We start from the raw sequence: 21324 nt of genomic DNA on the forward strand, positions 1-21324 counted from the left end.
GGGCAACTAATGTTTTAGGGTGTTCTCAGGTCCCACCATTAGAGAGTCTAATTAAGTTGCTCTCGGGGATGACTTAAGCCTTTTTTAATGAGCAACCCAGGTGAGTTATCATCAGCAAAGTTTGGATATGCCGTTCTCGATTAGTGGTTACCAAATCTATCTGTGCTTTACCATTACAATAGGGCTTTTTGAAAAAACAGAGAGATGCCTATAACCAGAAATGAGGCTCAGGTAACTGTTAGAGGCCTAAGAAATTGTTACCTCCATGAGGGCAGGGACAAAAGTTGTTTTGTTCATTGTAATATCTAAAGGACTTAGCACAGTATCTAACAAAGTGAACAATCATAAAATATTTTCCAATTGCCTTAGTGTAGGCTCCCCACAATCTAGCCCTAGATTAGTCAGAGCTCTTGTGATTTCAAGTGACAAAAACTCATCTTAAACCAGCTTATGCCAAACAAGGGAATTTGGGGTCTATAAAATAGAACAGTCCAGGGTTGTTCTGATTGGCATAGGTGGATTCAGATGTTCAAATAATATTATCAGGTATCAAGTTTTCCTCTCTCCCTCCTCCCCTTCCTCCCTCCTCCCTCTGTCTCTTTCCCCCATTCTCTCATTCGCTCTCCCTCTTCCTTTCTTTCTCCTTCCCTCCCCTCCCTTTTTATTCCTATTCCTCCCTCCCTCTTCCTTCTTCTGTCTCTCCCCCTTTCCCGTTCTTCCTTCCTTCCTTTCTTTCTTCCACCTACTCTATTTCTTTCTCTGTTTCAACTCTTACTTCTTCTGTATTGTCAGTAGGATTCCCTACATGGGAAAAGATGTCTAGGGACATCTACAGGTTGACGTGATCTTTAAATTTTATGTCTATGGAAGATGGAGTCTCTTTCCATGATAAATTCCTACAAAATCCTACAAAGGAATCTAAATGTCCCATTTCTGTATGTGTATATATGTTTGAGGGAGGGGATACTTTGATTATTGAAACCTGCGGTTAATTCTCCCCTAACCATATGGATTGAGGAAGATTAAATGGAAAATGGGGGCAAGTCATGCACAGCTGAGCAGTGGTATTGTGGAGACAAATAAATGTCCACCACAGGCTCAGATATACATTTCCAGCTGCACTGTTCAGCCTATTAGTCAATGGCATATGACCTACCCTAAACTAGTTGCCAGTCTGTGACTATTCTGTATCTTCCCAATTCCAACCTTTTCCCAAGGTATCCTCTTGACTTAAGATTCCCTAGAATTGTCCCCCACTTCCACCAGTTTATTGTAATTATTCATGTTATTGTTCAGTTCAAGTGATCTTTCTCTTTGAAGACTTCTTTTTCTAAAGTTGTGGTAAAAAACAACATGAAATTTATCACCATAATCATTTCTAAGTGTTCAGTTCAGTAGTGATAAACGTATTCACATTGCTGTGAAACACGAATCTCCAGAACTTTTTCATCTTGTAAATCTGAAACTCTATGTCTATTAAACAACAACTCCCCATTTCCCCCTACCCCCAGCCCCTGGCAACTACCATTCTACTTTCTGTTCTATGAATTTGATGACTCTAGATATTTCATATAAGCGGAATCATACAGTATTTGTGTTTTTTTGACTGGCTTACTTTTCTTAGCATAATGTCTTTAAGGTTCATCCATGTTGCAGCATGTGGAAGAATTTCCTTGCTTTTTAAGGATAAATAATATTCCACTATACGTATGTACCTCATTTTGTTTATCCATTCACCTGTAGATGGCACTTGGGTTTCTTCCACCTCTTGGCTATTGTGAATAGTGCTGCTGTTACATGGGTGTACATGAAGCCTTCTTTAATCACTTCTTCTCTCTCCTCCAAGGAATGAATTTCTCCCATTTTTATAAGAATGCTGGTTCTTCCCATGCCATAAACCATCCTACCAATGCCACTCTGCCTGCCATGGTACATAGATAATATTTGAGGGGAGGCATGTATGGGATTTGAACACCGTTCGTATTGCTCTTGATATATTCATTGACATTCATTCTTATGGATGGCTAACTAGTTGTAAGATTCCACAGAAGAACACTGCCCCAACTATGTAAAAGCCAGTTTCTGTATTTTCCAGTTCATTGCAAATTTAGACACCAATTTTCTTTTGAAAAATAGAAATGAGCAATTGAAAACTATGAGGTGAATGTTTAAGCCAAATGGTCATCTAAGGAAGACAAATGTTTAGGACCATCTGCCAAAATTACTTCTCCATGTTGCATGTTAAAGTAGAACATCTGATGTGTGAAACTCTGTGTGTGTGTGTGTGTGTGTTTGTGTGTATGTGTATGTAGAAAGTGTTTAATAAATTTCACGTTTCTGTTCAGATTAATTGCTATAACTGATTTTCTGAAGAAAAATCATAGTTTACCCATACCATTTATAGTTAACAAACTAATTCTTAGAAATATATTGCCAGAGAATTACAAACCCATGCAGGAAAAGACATAACCAACTGCATGGAAGTTAATGGTTTTTTATAATTTTAGTCCTAACAATTCTATTTGAAAGTTTTGGAAGCTATCTGAAATTGCACTTAGGGGTAAACCCTTAAGATGTAGGAGTTGCCTCTCCAGTCTTTCTTGCTTTCAGAAGCTGATTTAAATTTTGATATTTTCCCATAAATATATTTTTTAAAAAGGAGAGAAGCAAAATAATACTACTTGAATTAGGTTAGATATTTTTAATTCATAAAACTTGAATAAATGCAATTATGAAACTTTCTGTTATAAGCACATTAAGTATTTCTTAATTTGGAACAGAATTATTTAGTTAAAAGGAAAAGGATTAGTGATATGTAATCCCATACCTGCTTCAGTAGCTAGGAACTAAATCATGGAACATAAAATACAGGCATTAGATAACCTAGAAGACATTTAATACTGCAGAAGACCTCTGTTTAGTGCTATTTCATCTTTTCCAACCAGGTAACTACTTTCTAGCCATAGATAATTTTTGTTTCCTTTTACTCTCAAAATCTGTGAGGGAAATTTGTATATTTCTTATAAAAATCAGACTCTATATGAAAGTGGACAAGTTCTGCAAGGTCCAAAATATGTCCTGTAAGATAAAAAATCTGAGAAATCTCGTCCAATGTGGAACCCCTTAGTTTGAATATCAAAAGGCATCTCTTTTCTCCTAAAACTTTCATATGCTATGTGATAATCAGAATTAAGAGGCAAGTTTATGGCAAATTTGCTTAACTCTTGGAGAGATGAAGAATTCAGCTGTGGCAAATTGAGGACAATATTTGCTTAGACCGTATAATTTCCTGTTTTAACATAAAGGTATATGCTCATATCAAAACTAATTAAAATTCAGGTAGCCTGTGCCTGCAACCAACAGAGAACGTAGGATAAAACTTCAGTCATGTCCTTATCCGAAAGGAGTAATTATCTAGACCCATCAAATGTCTGCCTGAGAAAAGAGATATTTATAGACAATCATTCTTGGCATAAGCAGCTCATCTTGCAGGTAAGCTCTATGAGGGCAGAGGCCGTTATGAATTACTCAGTGCTCCATCCCCAGAAAATAGAACAGTATCTGTTCACAAAATATCTGAACAAAGAGAAATATTGAATAAATGAATACATTCAGGTGTTCTGAATTTGCTCCTTGGATAGATCTCACTCCCAGGACAATCATGATTTAGTCCTCTCAGTTTTAGTTCCTAAGTTACTCCCAAATCTGTCCAGAGTTCTGCATATTGACCACCACCAAATCCAAAAGCCTCTCTCCTTGTTCTCCTTGCTTCCACTCTGGTAGGTAGACCCAAAGATGTCTGTGTCCTAATCTCTGGAACCTGTGACTATGTTAGGTTATAAGGCAAAGAGGTATTAAGACTACAGATGGAATTAAAGTTTCTAATTAGCTAATACTGAGATGGGGGAGATTATCGTAAATGATCTGAGTGAGCCCAATCTAATCAAATGGGTACTTAAATATGGAAGAGGGATGCACAGTAGTCAGTGGCAGAGGTATGTGATGTGAGAAAAACTCTACTGGCTGTTGCTAGCTTTGAAGATGGAAGGGGGACATGAGCCAAGAATTGTGGGTAGTGTCTAGAAGCTGGAAAAGACAAGGAAACAGATTCTATCCTAGAGCCTCCAGAAAGGAATGTAGCCCTTTGGCAACTTGATTTTACCTCAGTGAGACCCATTATAAACTTCAGAACAACAGAACTTTAAGATAATAAAATTTGCACGGTTTAAGCACTAAATTTGTGGTAATCTGTTATACCGGCCATAGAGAACGAGTACATCCTCCAAGTGAGTCTTATTAGCAGTACCTCCTCACTCAGCACCTCCTCAGTACAACACTTCAATGATTTTCCTATTCCTCTCAAGATGAAGACCACATTCCTTAATATAATCCACAAGGCTCTGCCTGGGCTGGCTTTCCCTAATGCCGTATTCTCATCTTCTTTCAAGTTTGCCCTCAGCATCTGTCTGCACTGTAGTCAAACGAGCCTTCTTGGTGTTCTGTGGTCCCTTCTAACACTGGGTCCGTTGCCCTTTTTTGCTACAATTGGCTAGCTCCTACTCTGCCTTAAAAAATAATCACTTCCTCATCTCTGACCATCATGCACCATCTCTGATGCATCTCTGACCTCCATAACCAGGTCAGTTTCCACTACTAGAAGCTTTGTTAACACTGGAGAGTGAGCCTCTCTTGTGTATAATTATCAAAGGTGTGATTTCACATTTGTTCATCATGTGATTCTCTGATTAAAATCTGCAATTTCTGTGGGATCTTTCCCGCATCTCATAATATTTCTTATGCCTAGCAAAATGCTTTGCACACAGTAGGCACTCAATAGCTATTTGTTGAATAGAGGAACAAATGAATGAATGAAGCTGGATCACCAGAAGACTGGACCCCAGGGTTGTTTGTGGTTCGCCCCTTACAGAATCTCATGGAGAGGCATATTAATGTGATTCTCTTATCAGGAACACTGTAGAAAATAGCCCCATGAAATCTGTTAACTGTGTTTCCTGTAGGGCTATTGGTGAGAATTTTTTTCCATCATACTACTCTGTTTTCTATATACTAAGTAATGAAAAATAATTTATTTTTCATCCTGTTTTGGAATAACTTTGCTTTCCCAGAGAGAGTAATCTGTTTTCTTTCTTTTGTAAGTGAACAGTAGGGGTGCACCAAAACCATGACCTTCAGGATTGAAGCACACATAACAAATCTCCTGGGAGAATTGACAGCTGATGACTTGCAGCTAAGGCCCTTCCCGTCTACCCTCATTGCACTCTGTTGAAGAGAGCCACCTGGCCCAACATTACTCCACTTCCCAGGAGCAGCCTACATCAGTGACAGCCCAATCTGAGGGGGTGGAGTGAGAGTTATAAAGCCTATGTTATCCAACTGGAAAAACTCTGAAGAGCCATCCCAGCTTCAGTGCTCCCCACAGGGAAGCTTTTGTTGGCTTCACAGTCCCACTTCTCTCTATGTCCATTGGACTTCCCTCACTCCCCCATAGGTGCTAATCCCAAGAGCCCTCCCCACTAAACTTCCTGAATACAAATCTTTGCCTGGAAGTCTCCTTCCTAGAGAACCTGACTTATGACCTTCTCTTTCTCCAAAGTGAGAATTGAGTGATTATATTCTTCTTTCACTTCACCTAGAAATTCAGAAACCCAACTAAAGAAGCTAAAGTTGCTTATATGTTCTGCATATTAATAGATTTGGTCTAGGTTGTCTATTTGCATGCCTGTCTGTCTAGATTTTCTCTTTCTATTCATGTTATACAGTTATTTTTATTGAGCGTACTCTGACTTTAAAGTTTCTCAACTCTGATTGAATAAGGCAGGATTTCATGAGCAAACAAACCAAATAAATAGGAATATAGTCTGTTTGGAAGACAAAATAAATATTAAGCACAGAGATTTAGGTTTACCAAGGGCATATTGAAATTTCTTACACTAAAGGGATATAGGTATGCCCAAATATTGAGCATCTTGATTGTTTTCCTTCCAATATTCTGCCATTAGGGTACAGTTATGACTATTTGAAGTATAAGTTAGCTGGGCAGAAAAAGGAGGTGCGAGTGCATTTGTCTTTTCCTTAAAATTTACCTCCTGTCTAAGAAGCAAGCTGGGAAAAAAGAAAAGCTAGCCATGAAATGAGAAAGTTAGGAGGCACATGGTCCATGGTTCAGTCAACCTTCCACATTCTCTTCCTCTTAGACAGTTATCCTTAAATAACTACTTCAAGCCATTCATCTCCTGAGAAATGAAGCAATGTGTACTGTTAGACAGCTTCTATAAAGTGGGTATGACTCTGCTTCTCAGTTCCTCATTTTTTCAAACCCTTGGTGTAACTGAAGTTACCAGACACAAAAATAGAGTGAGAATTAAATAACAAACATTTCCTGAGAAGCTGTTTAATCCATTTACATGAATCTCATAGGCTCATCATTTTTAGCAGGTAGAAAGCAAAACTTTTGACACTGGGATTTGGCTTGGGTAAGTGAACTATGTGCCCTGCTAACATTCCTGGTACATTACTCCCTGTGCCCATATCAAAGACATTCACGTTCTCTGATCCTATTTCCTCATGGTACGGTTTTCTGATTTTTTCCTTTTTTGAAATTTCATCTCAAAAAATGAAATTAGAAACATGAACTTCCTTGATAATGGTGGGGGAAATGCTAGGATCTCTTTTTTTTTTCTTGCAGTTAGGGTCTTTCCTGAGAACACTACATCCTTGATAAGGGAAGCTTTTACATAACCTAAGGAACTTTGAGTCTAATGCATTTCCCATCAATGGCAAATTACTTCTTGCAGCCAGGAGTTCATATATGATAGTTAATGTAGACCTCAGAGACCACTGTAACTTGGATACTTACCTAGGTAATATGTGCGTGTCCTAGCAGAAAAGAGATGGAGTGATTCTAGAGGTTCATTAGACTGTTGCTATTTGTTTATTACTCTATATTATGGATACAAATTAAGATCTGTTTATAAAAATAATAGTATAGTTAAATATTGCTTTTACCTGTCAGGCAGAAAAAGAATTTCTCCTTCAAAATAGAACTGATCTAATAATATAAGTTAGCAAAAGAGTGCTAAATCATAAGAAAAATCTTCTTTTAAAGTCAGTTTATTCTGATAATCATCCTAAGGAATGTAGCTTCTTTTAGAAGTAAAGGATTTTTTTTAAATAAACAAACTTTAGGAGATTAATATAGTTACTTAGCAAAGTTAAGATGGTGTACAGAAGCACGGCTTGGAGAAATGAATCCTGATGGAAGAATATCACCCCACCACCTAGGAAGATAACAGGGAAAAGTAACAGTATAAGATGTGACCTCCTTAACCCAATTATACTTAAAAAAACCACTATCTCAGTCTTACAATTTGGCTATAAAAATCACTAATAGAAGATAGAAAGCAAAAAAGAAAGACTTATAAGAATTTAGAATATAAGTAGAATGTGCCATGATTTTAATTAAAAAAAGGACTGCAATGGATGCTGATACTAACGAGGCCTAACTTCACAGATTAGGAGCACACTCCCCTATAAAACTGCCCTAATTTCAGACATAGGCTATAACACCAGCTAGCCACAGATTTAGGGATTCTCACCACCCCCAGCCCCTCAACGTTTGATAATTTGCTAGAATGGCTCACAGAACTCAGGAAAGTGCTATACTTATGATTATAGTTTTATTACAGCAAAAGATACAAATCATATCCAGCCAAAGGGAGAGATGCATAGGGCAAGGTCTGGGAGGGTTTCAAACAAAAAGCTTCAGTTGTCTTCTCCCTCTAGAGTCAGGACTTTTTACCTTCCCAGCACATCAGTGTATGTCAGGATTTTAAGGGTTTGACTTTACTGAATAAGAAAATAACAGGTGGTGTTCACTTGGTTCCAATTAAGAAATATGTGCTTCTAGCTTTACGTTTTAGGATTTTTCATTTTCTACTTAATGATTTCTAAAACATCAGACTGTGTTAATCTTATTTACCAAAAAAGACAATAATGAAAGCTATTCCTGAATAATTTCGTAAAGTCTTAGCTCATTGGGTCTAAAAACAAGTTTTGCACGTCAGTCATTTCACATGCAAAGGCTTTACGTTTTCTAAAGGTGATAATTTTCTCAGACAATTTTAGTTTTCAGAAGTGTACTTCCATCTGGAGAATCTCCAAAGTAATTTTTCCTCAAAGATATTCAGGAAGATGGCTTACAGAAAGGCATACTGATTAAAGAAAAACAAAGTAAAATACAGAAATGAGAATTAAATCCGATTCTTTCTTTGGAAATATCACTTGAATTACTAGTTGTGTAAGAGTTTCTTCCATTTTTCTTCCTTCCCTCCCTCCTTTCCTTTCATCCTTATTTTCAATCAAATGGTGCTTAGTGAGAGAGAAGTTTTGTATTTGCAGATAGAGACTTTCTTCCTTCTAGTTATTTACAGTTATATAAAACGCTACTAATATTCTACCTAAAGGTATCTCTTTGTAAGTTAGATTTCTGCACTTTTTTGAAAAAATACTCAATATCTTAGTATCCTTGAGTAAAAGTAATAAAGCTCTGTACTTTCAGAAACTTAGCAAAATGCTTTATAATCCAGCTGTGTAATAATGAAATCCAGAATATTCTACTCTTCATATCCCAAGCATGCAGCCCTAGGCAATTCAGAAAATGTGTGGGTATTGAGCCAAGCTCCTTGTGAAAGCATTTCTTGCTCTATTCTTTCTTGTCATCAAGTGGAGTGGAAGCAGTAGCTAGATGGAGACCTGGACAAGGGCCAGGTTGATAAGTGGGAAGGCCACTGGAGATCAGAGCGTTCCCTAATTATCATTGTAGAAGACAGAGCAGATTTCTTTGGTATTTCCCCAGTCAAGATTAATAGCTTTGTTCGTATCTTACCTCCACAGGCTTAGAAACAACCCCAGCCTTTTCTTTCTACCAGTACATTTTCTCCTTTCCCTGTTAATACATTATCTTAATTAAATATCCTCCTATAAAGGATCTGATTAGTGAATTCACACTAATAAACTAATAATGACTAATAAGACCCGAGTACGTTTTTTTTTAAAGTTAAAAAACCCTATTTATTAATAATACATTTAATATTCATTAATATACAACCGAGAGCATTCCTTTCTTCACATAACTATGTCCCTGTTCTTTTTTTTAACATCTTTATTAGAGTATAATTGCTTTACAATGGTGTGTCAGTTTCTGCTTTATAACAAAGTGAATCAGTTATACATATACATATGTCCCCACATCTCTTCCCTCTTGCATCTCCCTCCCTCCCTATCCGAATATGTTCTTAATGTCCCAGAAGGATGTTGCTCCTTAGAGACATTGCTTTGATTCAAAGGAACAAACATTTAATGATAGAATTTTATGAAGACAGAAGAGATGATCATTTTTACAGATGATTCGGTTATAACCTAGCCAGCACAAGAAAATAATAAAAAATGCTTAGAATTTAAAAAATCGATTGGATAAAATAAGAGGAATTTTTTTTTTAACAAGAATGTTTTTGTTTTGTTTTGTTTTGTTTAATATATGTGATTTTTTTTTAAATTTATTTATTTATTTATGGCTGTGTTGGGTCTTCGTCTCTGTGCGAGGGCCTCCCCTAGCTGCGGCAAGCGGGGGCCACTCCTCATCGCAGTGTGCGGGCCTCTCACTATCGTGGCCTCTCTTGTTGCGGAGCACAGGCTCCAGACGCGCAGGCTCAGTAATTGTGGCTCACGGGCCCAGTTGCTCTGCGGCATGTGGGATCTTCCCAGACCAGGGCTCGAACCCGTGTCCCCTGAATTGGCAGGCGGACTCTCAACCACTGCACCACCAGGGAAGCCCCAGAGGAATTTTTAAGAAATGGTGACTTTCTTATATGCAGTTTTATATCTAGCTAAAAGATATAATGAAGAGAGGATGTGAGATATTCTTTACTGAATAGCAAAAATGAAAGCCGTACAACATATCCAGGAATAATCCTCTAAAACATTTGTGTGTCCTGTGAATAAATCTACAACAATATATTGAGAGGTATAAAAGAAGAGTTGAATTTGCAGATTTGTACAGGAAGACTGATTTTGTTTCTAAAAGTTAATTCTTACTAAATTAATTTTTGAAATCCTAATATATTTACTGACAGGATTTCTTTCTTTGGTGGGTGTGGGACTTCATGCAAAAATTCTGATTTTCACTTGGAAAAATGAAATTAGCTAAAAACATTCTGAAGAAAAATATAAAAAGGAGGGATTTGCCTTAAAATGCCTAACTATTGTGATTAAAATATCAAAGTAGTGCAAGACGGGGAGGGGGAAGGGTAAGCTGGGACAAAGTGAGAGAGGGGCATGGACATGTATACACTACCAAATGTAAAATAGATAGCTAGTGGGAAGCAGCCTCATAGCACAGGGAGATCAGCTGGGCGCTTTGTGGCTGCCTGGAGGGGTGGGATAGGGAGGGTGGGAGGGAGGGAGACGCAGGAGGGAGGAGATATGGGGATGTATGTGTATGTGTGGCTGATTCATTTGGTTGTAGAGCAGAAACTAGCACACCATTGTAAAGCAATTATACTCCAATAAAGATGTTAAAAAAAAAAAACAGCAGTGTAAGAGTTGATTGACAGAGTAATAGATCAGAATAATCACCCTAGAATAGACAGAATGGATAGAGTAGATGAATAGATCATCCTAAAAAGTAGTCACACTTCCATCACAGCAATCACAAGGGACTTATTCCTAAAGATTTCCCATAATTCAGCAACTCATTCAAGAGGAATGCTGACTAATGGCGTTTCTGTTTACCATTGGAGCAGAAAGCAGCCTTAAGTCCCTATCCCAATCCCCTGAGCTCACTACTGTAGTGCACTCCCCATTCTCTCCTCCGTCATCTGGCTGCTGAAGCCAGGTCTGCCTCCAGAGGCAGCTCTAAGTGTTGAAGAAGTAACACCACTGCCGGTAACTTTTAACCACAGACTGATGAGAGTTGCTGCATAAAATCTCCAGCTCCCTCATTCCCATGGTAGACACCTCCAAGGAATGAGGTCTACACTGACAGGTTTTAACTTTGCCCACAGTGATAAAGAGTTTGATAAGGCACTCTTCCTTGGTCATTTTCCATTTCTCTTTCAATTCCCCATTCCCCTGCCAGTGTTTCCTCAGATCACCTCTCAAATAAACTATCTGCATTTGAATTTTTGGGGGTGAGGGATGTGGCTTCTGGGGGAGCCCAAACTAACCCACCAGTTGCTGGTTACAGGGCTCCACAGACCAGAGCTGCACAGACCAGGGACATCATTTACTAGAATACACAACACTGTGCTTCAGGCACCACACAGCACGGGAACATAGATTGTATATCATTTTTTCCTACTTCTTTTTTTGGAATTACCATATTCTTGAGAGATTTTAAATTTAGAGTGCAGGTATTAAATTTTCTGCACAAATGATGCTTTGTTAACATTTTCATGGTAGAGTATGTTTTCATATTCCCATAATTCAAATTTATAAGCAAGAATGCCCCTCAGTTTGTGTGGTTACAGTGAATTCACATATTAGTAAAAGAACGAATTATGTGATGGATGGTGCTGGGAAAATTGGTTATTTATTTGGAGGTGAAAATCAAGTTACCCCTAGCCTCATATTAAAAAGATAAATACCAAATTGATCAATGAATTAAATGTAATTTAAAAGCACTCTAAAGCAACTAGAAAATATCGCAGAATATCTTATCTTGGGGTGGGAAATGACTTTCCAATCATTAAAACAATGAAAGAAACTACAAAACATTGTTAGATATTACTACATAAAATGAAACATTTCTGTGTCATAATTAAGGAAAGCTAAAAGGCAAATTATAGAGTGTGAAATATTTAAGAAGTTTTCATAGGGACTTCCCTGGCAGTCCAGTGGTTAAGACTCTGCACTTCTAATGCAGGGGGCATGGGTTCTGTCCCTGGTCAGGGAACTAAGATTCTGCATGCTGTGCGGCGCTGCCAAAAAAAAAAAAAGTTCTGACTGAGGGCACTAAAGCACAATATTAACAGTATGAACTTTAGAGACAGAAATGGATTAATTCATTGGTTTAAGACTTGTCTATATGTTATAGCTTCGTGACCTTGGGGAAACTAATTAATCATGATAAGTCTCCATTTTCTTATCTGTTAAAGTTACATAATAACATATCTACTCATAAGGTTGTTTTGAGTATTAAATGAGATTATCTAGATAAAGTACTTTGCAGAATGCCTGGGACATGGCAAGAGTTCAATAAAGTCTAATTCTAAGTAGTATTATCTTTATAACTGGTTTACATCTTTTATAAATGGTGAATGCTTACAACATTATTCTTTTAAAGATGAATATGTCATAGAGAAATCATAAAAGGACATGAACAATTTACAAAAGAAGCGATTCAAATGATTAAGTACTAGGCATTTATTCTAAGCACTTTACATGCATTAGTTATTTTAATACTTATAACAACCTTATGAGATAGGTACTATTGGTATTTTCATTTTTATGGGATGAGAAAACTGAGGCACAGAGGGGATAAGGAACTTGCCTGTGATCACACATCTAGTATTATTATATTAATTTCTCAAGGAGTTTCAATGATTATCAAAACATATAATTTGAAAATTCCTTTACATAATGCAAAGTACCAAAAAAACCACTTTTAACTATTTTTACAATTAATAATAAAATACTTTAAATGTTTTTTATGGAAATTGGTTAAATTATTTCCTCTCATCCTTACCAGACTTGGGAACAGCGTAAAAATTAAATTTGGTTGAGTGACTTGGGTCATTCTTTTTTATCTACTTTCTCCTACTCAAAAAACTGAAAATATTTGCTGTTTGTGGAAAAAGAAACTGTGTGACTAGGGCAGGAGTGGGAGGAAGACTCTCAATAATGTAATGAAAAATTTTTCCAGTAATGATCTAAAATAGAAAAATTATTTATGACAAAACTAATAAAATGGAAAACTGGCAACATAAAGGTCAGAAAGAAATGGGAGATTATGTAAGGAAAATTAATCTACTCATATAAAAAATGTCTCAAGTATAGGAAAGTGCTTTGTTGTTTAGGCGTAGATGACAGCAAGAGGGTCTAAGTCTGGAGAGCTCAACATCATCGAGCACCTTCTGGATTCCTTAAATGCCTGTCATACTCTACACCAAATAGGACTGCAAGGCTGAGAGTCAACATTGGAGGTGGTGGAGATGCGGTGTCATATAGGGAAATTATGGTTCAATGGAAGCCTGCAAGTATACAACCAGAGAAGCTTTCCCAGAGGTCACAGAACAGAAAGACTCAGAGACTAAACTCAAATCATCAAAACTTATGATTTATTGAATCAACTTAAAACAAAGAGTGAGAAGTAAGAGAAAATAGATGGGGCAGGTTAATACACTTAGGAAAGGATAGAGAGTTGGAAGGACCACACTATGTGAATTCTGTGCTATACAGTGTTCCTACGTCTTATCTTTCTCTCTGCCTCATCAGTCATTCCCACTGTCAGGATAATTACAAGGACCAGAGTTGAGAGTGAACAAGGAGCTCAGCCAATAGAAAGTGCCTGAAGTCAATAAATGCTTGTGCTTTAGGAGAGACACAGGGGCAAATATTCCTGGCCACAGCTGTAGCTTGCCCATTAGCTTGCAGAGCAGTTGTAGATTTTATCTGCATGTCTTAGGCAGAGGACACGTGAGCCAGAATGGGTGTCACCAATGGGTGGGGGGTAATTTTAAATCCCATGAGTATTGAGTATCTCATAAACATTTGATATCTCTTTTGCCTCATAAATATTTAGTAGAATATGAAGTTTTGGTGTCTCCTGTGCCATATGAATATTTGGTGTCTTTGATCTTTCCATCTCCACCTATATTTATCACTTATGCTCTTCTTACTCTATCTGTGTCTAATGTATCTCACAGGTTACTAACTTACTACCTATGCTTAACATATGAGTTTCTCCTGTGTCTCACAGCTACTTTTATACTTACTATATATATTTAATGTTTTTCATGACTTTCATTGATTCCATTTGCTTTTCTTGTCTTTCTTTTTTTTTTTTTAAACATCTTTATTGAAGTATAATTGCCTTACAATGGTGTGTTAGCTTCTGCTTTATAACAAAGTGAATCAGTTATACATATACAATATGTTCCCATTTCTCTTCCCTCTTGCATCTCCCTCCCTCCCACCCTCCCCATCCCACCCCTCTAGGTGGTCACAAAGCACCGGGGCTGATCTCCCTGTGCTATGTGGCTGCTTCCCACTAGTTATCTATTTTACATTTGGTAGTGTATATATGTCCATGACACTCTCTTACCCTGTCACATCTCACCCCACCCCCTCCCCATATCCTCAAGTCCATTCTCTAGTAGGTCTGTGTCTTTATTCCCGTCTTGCCACTAGGTTCTTCATGGCCTTTTTTTTTTTTTTTCCCTTAGATTCCGTATATATGTGTTAGCATACTGTATTTGTTTTTCTCTTTCTGACTTACTTCACTCTGTATGACAGACTCTAACTCCATCCACCTCATTACAAATACCTCCATTTCATTTCTTTTTATGGCTGAGTAATATTCCATTGTATATATGTGCCACATCTTCTTTATCCACTCATCTGTCGATGGACATTTAGGTTGCTTCCATGTCCTGGCTATTGTAAATAGAGCTGCAATGAACATTTTGGTACAAGACTCTTTTTGACCTATGGTTTTCTCGGGGTATATGCCCAGTATTGGGATTGCTGGGTCGTATGGTAGTTCTATTTGTAGTTTTTTAAGGAACCTCCATACTGTTCTCCATAGTGGCTGTATCAATTTACATTCCCACCAACAGTGCAAGAGTGTTCCCTTTCCTCCACACCCTCTCCAGCATTTATTGTTTCTACATTTTTTGATGATGGCCATTCTGACCGGTGTGAGATGATATCTCATTGTAGTTTTGATTTGCATTTCTCTAATGATTAATGATGTTGAGCATTCTTTCATGTGTCTGTAGGCCATCTGTATATCTTCCTTGGAGAAATGTCTATTTAGGTCTTCTGCCCATTTTTGGATTGGGTTGTTCGTTTTTTTGTTATTGAGCTGCATGAGCTGCTTGTAAATCTTGGAGATTAATCCTTTGTCAGTTGCTTCATTTGCAAATATTTTCTCCCATTCTGATGGTTGTCTTTTGGTCTTGTTTATGGCTTCCTTTGCTGTGCAAAAGCTTTTAAGTTTCATAAGGTCCCATTTGTTTATTTGTGTTCTTATTTCCATTTCTCTGGGAGCTGGGTCAAAAAGAATCTTGCTGTGATGTATATCATAGAGGGTTCTGCCTATGTTTTCCTCTAAGAGTTTGATAGTGTCTGCCCTTACACTTAGGTCTTTAATCCATTTTGAGTTTATTTTTGCGTATGGTGTCAGGGAGTGTTCTAATTTCATACTTTTACATGTACCTGTCCAATTTTCCCAGCACCACTTATTGAAGAGGCTGTCTTTTCTCCACTGTATATGCTTGCCTCCTTTATCAAAGATAAGGTGACCATATGTGTGTGGGTTTATCTCTGGGCTTTCTATCCTGTTCCATTGATCTATATTTCTGTTTTTGTGCCAGTACCAAACTGTCTTGATTACTGAAGCTTTGTAATATAGTCTGAAGTCAGGGAGCCTGATTCCCCCAGCTCCATTTTTCATTCTCAAGATTGCTTTGGCTATTCGGGGTCTTTTGTGTTTCCATACAAATTGTGAAATTTTTTGTTCTAGTTCTGTGAAAAATGCCAGTGGTAGTTTGATAGGGATTGCATTGAATCTGTAGATTGCTTTGGGTAGTAGAGTCATTTTCACAATGTTGATTCTTCCAATCCAGGAACATGGTATATCTCTCCATCTATTTGTATCATCTTTAATTTCTTTCATCAGTGTCTTATAATTTTCTGCATACAGGTCTTTTGTCTCCTTAGGTAGGTTTATTCCTAGATATTTTATTCTTTTTGTTGCAACGGTAAATGGGAGTGTTTTCTTAATTTCACTTTCAGATTTTTCGTCATTAGTGTATAGAAATGCAAGAGATTTCTGTGCATTAATTTTGTATCCTGCTACTTTACCAAATTCATTGATTAGCTCTAGGAGTTTTCTGGTAGCATCTTTAGGATTCTCTATGTATAGTATCATGTCATCTGCAAATAGTGACAGCTTTACTTCTTCTTTTCCGATTTGGATTCCTTTTATTTCTTTGTCTTCTCTGATTGCTGTGGCTAACACTTCCAAAACTATGTTGAATAATAGTGGTGAGAGTGGGCAACCTTGTCTTGTTCCTGATCTTAGTGGAAATGGTTTCAGTTTTTCACCATTGAGGACAATGTTGGCTGTGGGTTTGTCATATATGGCCTTTATAATGTTGAGGAAAGTTCCCTCTATGCCTACTTTCTGCAGGGCTTTTATCATAAATGGCTGTTGAATTTTGTCGAAAGCTTTCTCTGCATCTATTGAGATGATCATATGGTTTTTCTCCTTCAGTTTGTTAATATGGTGTATCACATTGATTGATTTGCGTATATTGAAGAATCCTTGCATTCCTGGGATAAACCCCACTTGATCATGGTGTATGATCCTTTTAATGTGCTGTTGGATTCTGTTTGCTAGTATTTTCTTGAGGATTTTTGCATCTATGTTCATCAGTGATATTGGCCTGTAGTTTTCTTTCTTTGAGACATCTTTGTCTGGTTTTAGTATCAGGGTGATGGTGGCCTCGTAGAATGAGTTTGGGAGTGTTCCTCCCTCTGCAATATTTTGGAAGAGTTTGAGAAGGATAGGTGTTAGCTCTTCTCTAAATGTTTGATAGAATTCACCTGTGAAGCCATCTGGTCCTGGGCTTTTGTTTGTTGGAAGGTTTTTAATCACAGTTTCAATTTCAGTGCTTGTGATTGGTCTGTTCATATTTTCTATTTCTTCCTGGTTCAGTCTCGGCAGTTTGTGCATTTCTAAGAATCTGTCCATTTCTTCCAGGTTGTCCATTTTATTGGCATAGAGTTGCTTGTAGTAATCTCTCATTATCTTTTGTATTTCTGCAGTGTCAGTGGTTACTTCTCCTTTTTCATTTCTAATTCTATTGATTTGAGTCTTCTCCCTTTTTCTCTTGATGAGTCTGGCTAATGGTTTATCAATTTTGTTTATCTTCTCAAAGAACCAGCTTTTAGTTTCATTGATTTTTGCTATTGTTTCCTTCATTTCTTTTTCATTTATTTCTGACCTGATCTTTATAATTTCTTTCCTTCTGCTGGCTTTGGGGTTTTTTTGTTCTTCTTTCTCTAATTGCTTTAGGTGCAAGGTTAGGTTGTTTATTCGAGATGTTTCCTGTTTCTTGAGGTAGGCTTGTATTGCTATAAACTTCCCTCTTAGCACTGCTTTTGCTGCGTCCCATAGGTTTTGGGTCGTCGTATCTCCATTGTCATTTGTTTCTAGGTATTTTTTGATTTCCCCTTTGATTTCTTCAGTGATCACTTCGTTATTAAGTAGTGTATTGTGTAGCCTCCATGTGTTTGTATTTTTTACAGATCTTTTCCTGTAATTGATATCTAGTCTCATAGCGTTGTGGTCGGAAAAGATATTTGATACGATTTCAATTTTCTTAAATTTACCAAGGCTTGATTTGTGACCCAAGATATGATCTATCCTGGAGAATGTTCCATGAGCACTTGAGAACAATGTGTATTCTGTTGTTTTTGGGTGGAATGTCCTATAAATATCAATTAAGTCCATCTTGTTTAATGTATCATTTAAAGCTTGTGTTTCCTTATTTATTTTCATTTTGGATGATCTGTCCATTGGTGAAAGTGGGGTGTTAAAGTCCCCTACTATGATTGTGTTACTGTCGATTTCCCCTTTTATGGCTGTTAGTATTTGCCTTATGTATTGAGGTGCTCCTATGTTGGGTGCATAAATATTTACAATTGTTATACCTTCCTCTTGGATCGATCCCTTGATCATTATATAGTGTCCTTCTTTGTCTCTTGTAATAGTCTTTATTTTAAAGTCTATTTTGTCTGATATGAGAATTGCTACTCCAGCTTTCTTTTGATTTCCATTTGCATGGAATATCTTTTTCCATCCCCTCACTTTCAGTCTATATGTGTCTCTAGGTCTGAAGTGGGTCTCTTGTAGACAGCATATATATGGGCCTTGTTTTTGTATCCATTCAGCCAGCCTGTTTCTTTTGGTAGGAGCATTTAATCCATTTACATTCAAGGTAATTATCGATATGTATGTTCCTATTCCCATTTTCTTAAATATTTTGGGTTTGTTATTGTAGGTGTTTTCCTTCTCGTGTGTTTCTTGCCTAGAGAAGTTCCTTTAGCATTTGTTGTAAAGCTGGTTTGGTGGTGCTGAACTCTCTCAGCTTTTGCTTGTCTGTAAAGGTTTTAATTTCTCCATCACATCTGAATGAGATCCTTGCTGGGTAGAGTAATCTTGGTTGTAGGTTTTTCTCCTTCATCGCTTTAAGTATATCCTGCCACTCCCTTCTGGCTTGCAGAGTTTCTGCTGAAAGATCAGATGTTAACCTTATGGGGATTCCCTTGTGTGTTATTTGTTGTTTTTCCCTTGCTGCCTTTAATATGTTTTCCTTATATTTAATTTTTGACAGTTTGATTAATATGTGTCTTGGCGTGTTTCTCCTTGGATTTATCCTGTATGGGACTCTCTGTGCTTCCAGGACTTGATTAACTATTTCCTTTCCCATATTAGGGAAGTTTTCAACTATAATCTCTTCAAATATTTTCTCAGTCCCTTTCTTTTTCTCTTCTTCTTCTGGGACCCCTATAATTCGAATGTTGGTGCGTTTAATGTTGTCCCAGAGGTCTCTGAGACTGTCCTCAGTTCTTTTCATTCTTTTTTCTTTATCCTGCTCTGCAGTAGTTATTTCCACCATTTTATCTTCCAGGTCACTTATCCTTTCTTCTGCCTCAGTTATTCTGCTATTGATCCCATCTAGAGTATTTTTAATTTCATTTATTGTGTTTTTCATCATTGCTTGGTTCCTCTTTAGTTCTTCTACGTCCTTGTTAAATGCTTCTTTTTGTCTATTCTATTTCCAAGATTTTGGATCATCCTTACTCTCATTATTCTGAATTCTTTTTCAGGTAGACTACCTATTTCCTCTTCATTTGTTAAGTCTGGTGTGTTTTGACCCTGCTCCTTCATCTGATGTGTGTTTTTCTGTCTTCTCATTTTGCTTATCTTACTGTGTTTGGGGTCTCCTTTTCACAGGCTGCAGGTTCGTAGTTCCCGTTGTTTTTGGTATCTGTCCCCAGTGGCTAAGGTTGGTTCAGTGGGTTGTGTAGGCTTCCTGGTGGAGGGAACTAGTGCCTGAGTTCTGGTGGATGAGGCTGGATCTTGTCTTTCTGGTGGGCACGTCCACGTCTGGTGGTGTATTTTGGGGTGTCTGTGGCCTTAATATGATTTTAGGCAGCCTCTCTGCTAATGGATGGGGCTGTGTTCCTGTCTTGCTATGTGTTTGGCATAGGGTGTTCAGCACTGTAGCTTGCTGGTCATTGAGTGATCCTGGGTCTTGATGTTGAGATGGAGATCTCTGAGAGATTTTTGCCGTTTGGTATTACGTGGAGCTGGGAGGTCTCTTGTGGACCAGTGTCCTGAAGTTGGTTCTCCCACCTCAGAGGTATGGCCCTGATACCTGGCTCGAGCACCAAGAGCCTTTCGTCCACACGGCTCAGAGTAAAAGGGAGAAAAAATAGAAAGAAAGAAAGAGGCTATAATATCGTGAAGTAAAATAAAGCTATTATAAAGCAAAGCTATACAGACAAAATCTCACCCAGAAGCATATACATATACACTCACAAAAAAAAGGAAAAGGGGAAAAATTAATATATCCTGCTCCCAAAGTCCACCTCCTGAATTTGGGATGATTCGTTGTCTATTCAGGTATTCAACAGATGCAGGCACATCAAGTTGTTTGTGGAGTTTTAATCCGCTGCTTCTGAGGTTGCTGGGAGAGATTTCCCCTTCTCTTCTCTCTTCGCACAGCTCCTGGGGATCAGCTTTGGATTTGGACCCGCCTCTGCGTGTAGGTCGCCTGAGGGCGTCTGTTCCCCACCCAGACAGAATGGGGTTAAAGGAGCAGCTGCTTCGGGGGCTCTGGCTCACCCAGGCCGCGGGGAGGGAGGGGTACAGAGGAGGCGGGGCGAGCCTGCAGCGTCAGAGGCCTGCGTGACGTTGCAGCAGCCTGAGGCGCGCAGTGCGTTCTCCGGGGGAAGTTGTCCCTGGATCACGGGACCCTGGCAGTGGAGGGCTGCACAGGCTCCCGGGAGGGGCGGTGTGGAGAGTGACCTGTGCTCGCACACAGGATTTTTGGAGGCGGCAGCAGCAGCCCCAGCGTCTCCTGCCCGTCTCTGGGGTCCGCGCTGATAGCCGCGGCTCGCGCCAGTCTCTGGAGTTCATTTAGGCGGCGCTCTGAATCCCCTCTCCTTGTGCGCCGCGAAACAAAGAGGCAAGAAAAAGTCTCTTGCCTCTTCGGCAGCTGCAGACTTTTTCCCGGTCTCCCTCCCAGCCAGCTGTGGTGCGCTAACCCCTTCAGGCTGTGTTCACGCCGCCAACCCCAGTCCTCTCCCTGCGATCCTACCGAAGCCGCTTTTCTTGTCTTTCATAGGAGAATTGAATATTCTAAAAAAATACAGCAAACACACCTTACAAGCACACCTTACAGGAAGGGATCAAAGGTTATCCCTTTGAGAGAAGACTTCTTTGTGTTTGTGAAGATTATTTCCTCCTCAGTGTGGCATGGCTCTGCAGGAGCTTGCAAAGGGTGAACAAGGTATTCCTCTTCCCTTGGGTAATTCCTATATAACCTCTCAACTCAAATACTCTGAACTGTCTATACTGGTTTTCACTGATGACTTATAAATAGGCACTGAAGAAGACTCTACATAGCTGCAGACTTTTGAAGCATTCCTTTTATAAACGGTTCTATGTTGTTTCTTCTTTTACCATCATATTTTTACTAGAACTAATAAATTATTTACTTTAGGTTGACAAGGCTTAGCTAGAAAAACATAGCAGAAAATTAGAATTTCAGAGGATAGAAGAAAGTCTATTCACACAGACTTTCTCATGCAGATGGTTCCTAAATTATTCAAGGTAGAATTCAGACTTGCACACAGAATTTGATAATGAGTAACATGTAAAACTAGGATTCATCCAAGTATCCTGGTCTATTACTCTTAATGCAGTTGACTTGTAGTTCAAGTCATACATTTGATTTTGACCACTGAGTACTGTAAATTCCAGCTGGACTTTAATTAGCTGAGTTTTAA

The 21324-nt window shown here is 38.3% G+C and overlaps 1 protein-coding gene and 1 long non-coding RNA gene across 3 annotated transcripts in view; both read left to right on the top strand.

The window, feature by feature from the left end:
* LOC309665923 overlaps positions 1-21324 on the top strand; it is a 265959-nt gene that overhangs the window by 133943 nt on the left and 110692 nt on the right. The gene's annotated exons all lie outside the window — the stretch shown is intronic.
* The window catches only part of MACC1 (MET transcriptional regulator MACC1), a 332598-nt gene continuing 320758 nt past the window's right edge, over positions 9485-21324 (top strand). Inside the window, 1 exon segment of the mRNA XM_082472688.1 lies at positions 9485-14235. The gene's annotated coding sequence lies outside the window, so the exon portion shown is untranslated.

Source organism: Balaenoptera physalus (assembly GCF_965194825.1).
Source record: "Balaenoptera physalus genome assembly, chromosome: 8".
In the NCBI taxonomy this organism is placed as follows: Eukaryota; Metazoa; Chordata; class Mammalia; order Artiodactyla; family Balaenopteridae; genus Balaenoptera; species Balaenoptera physalus.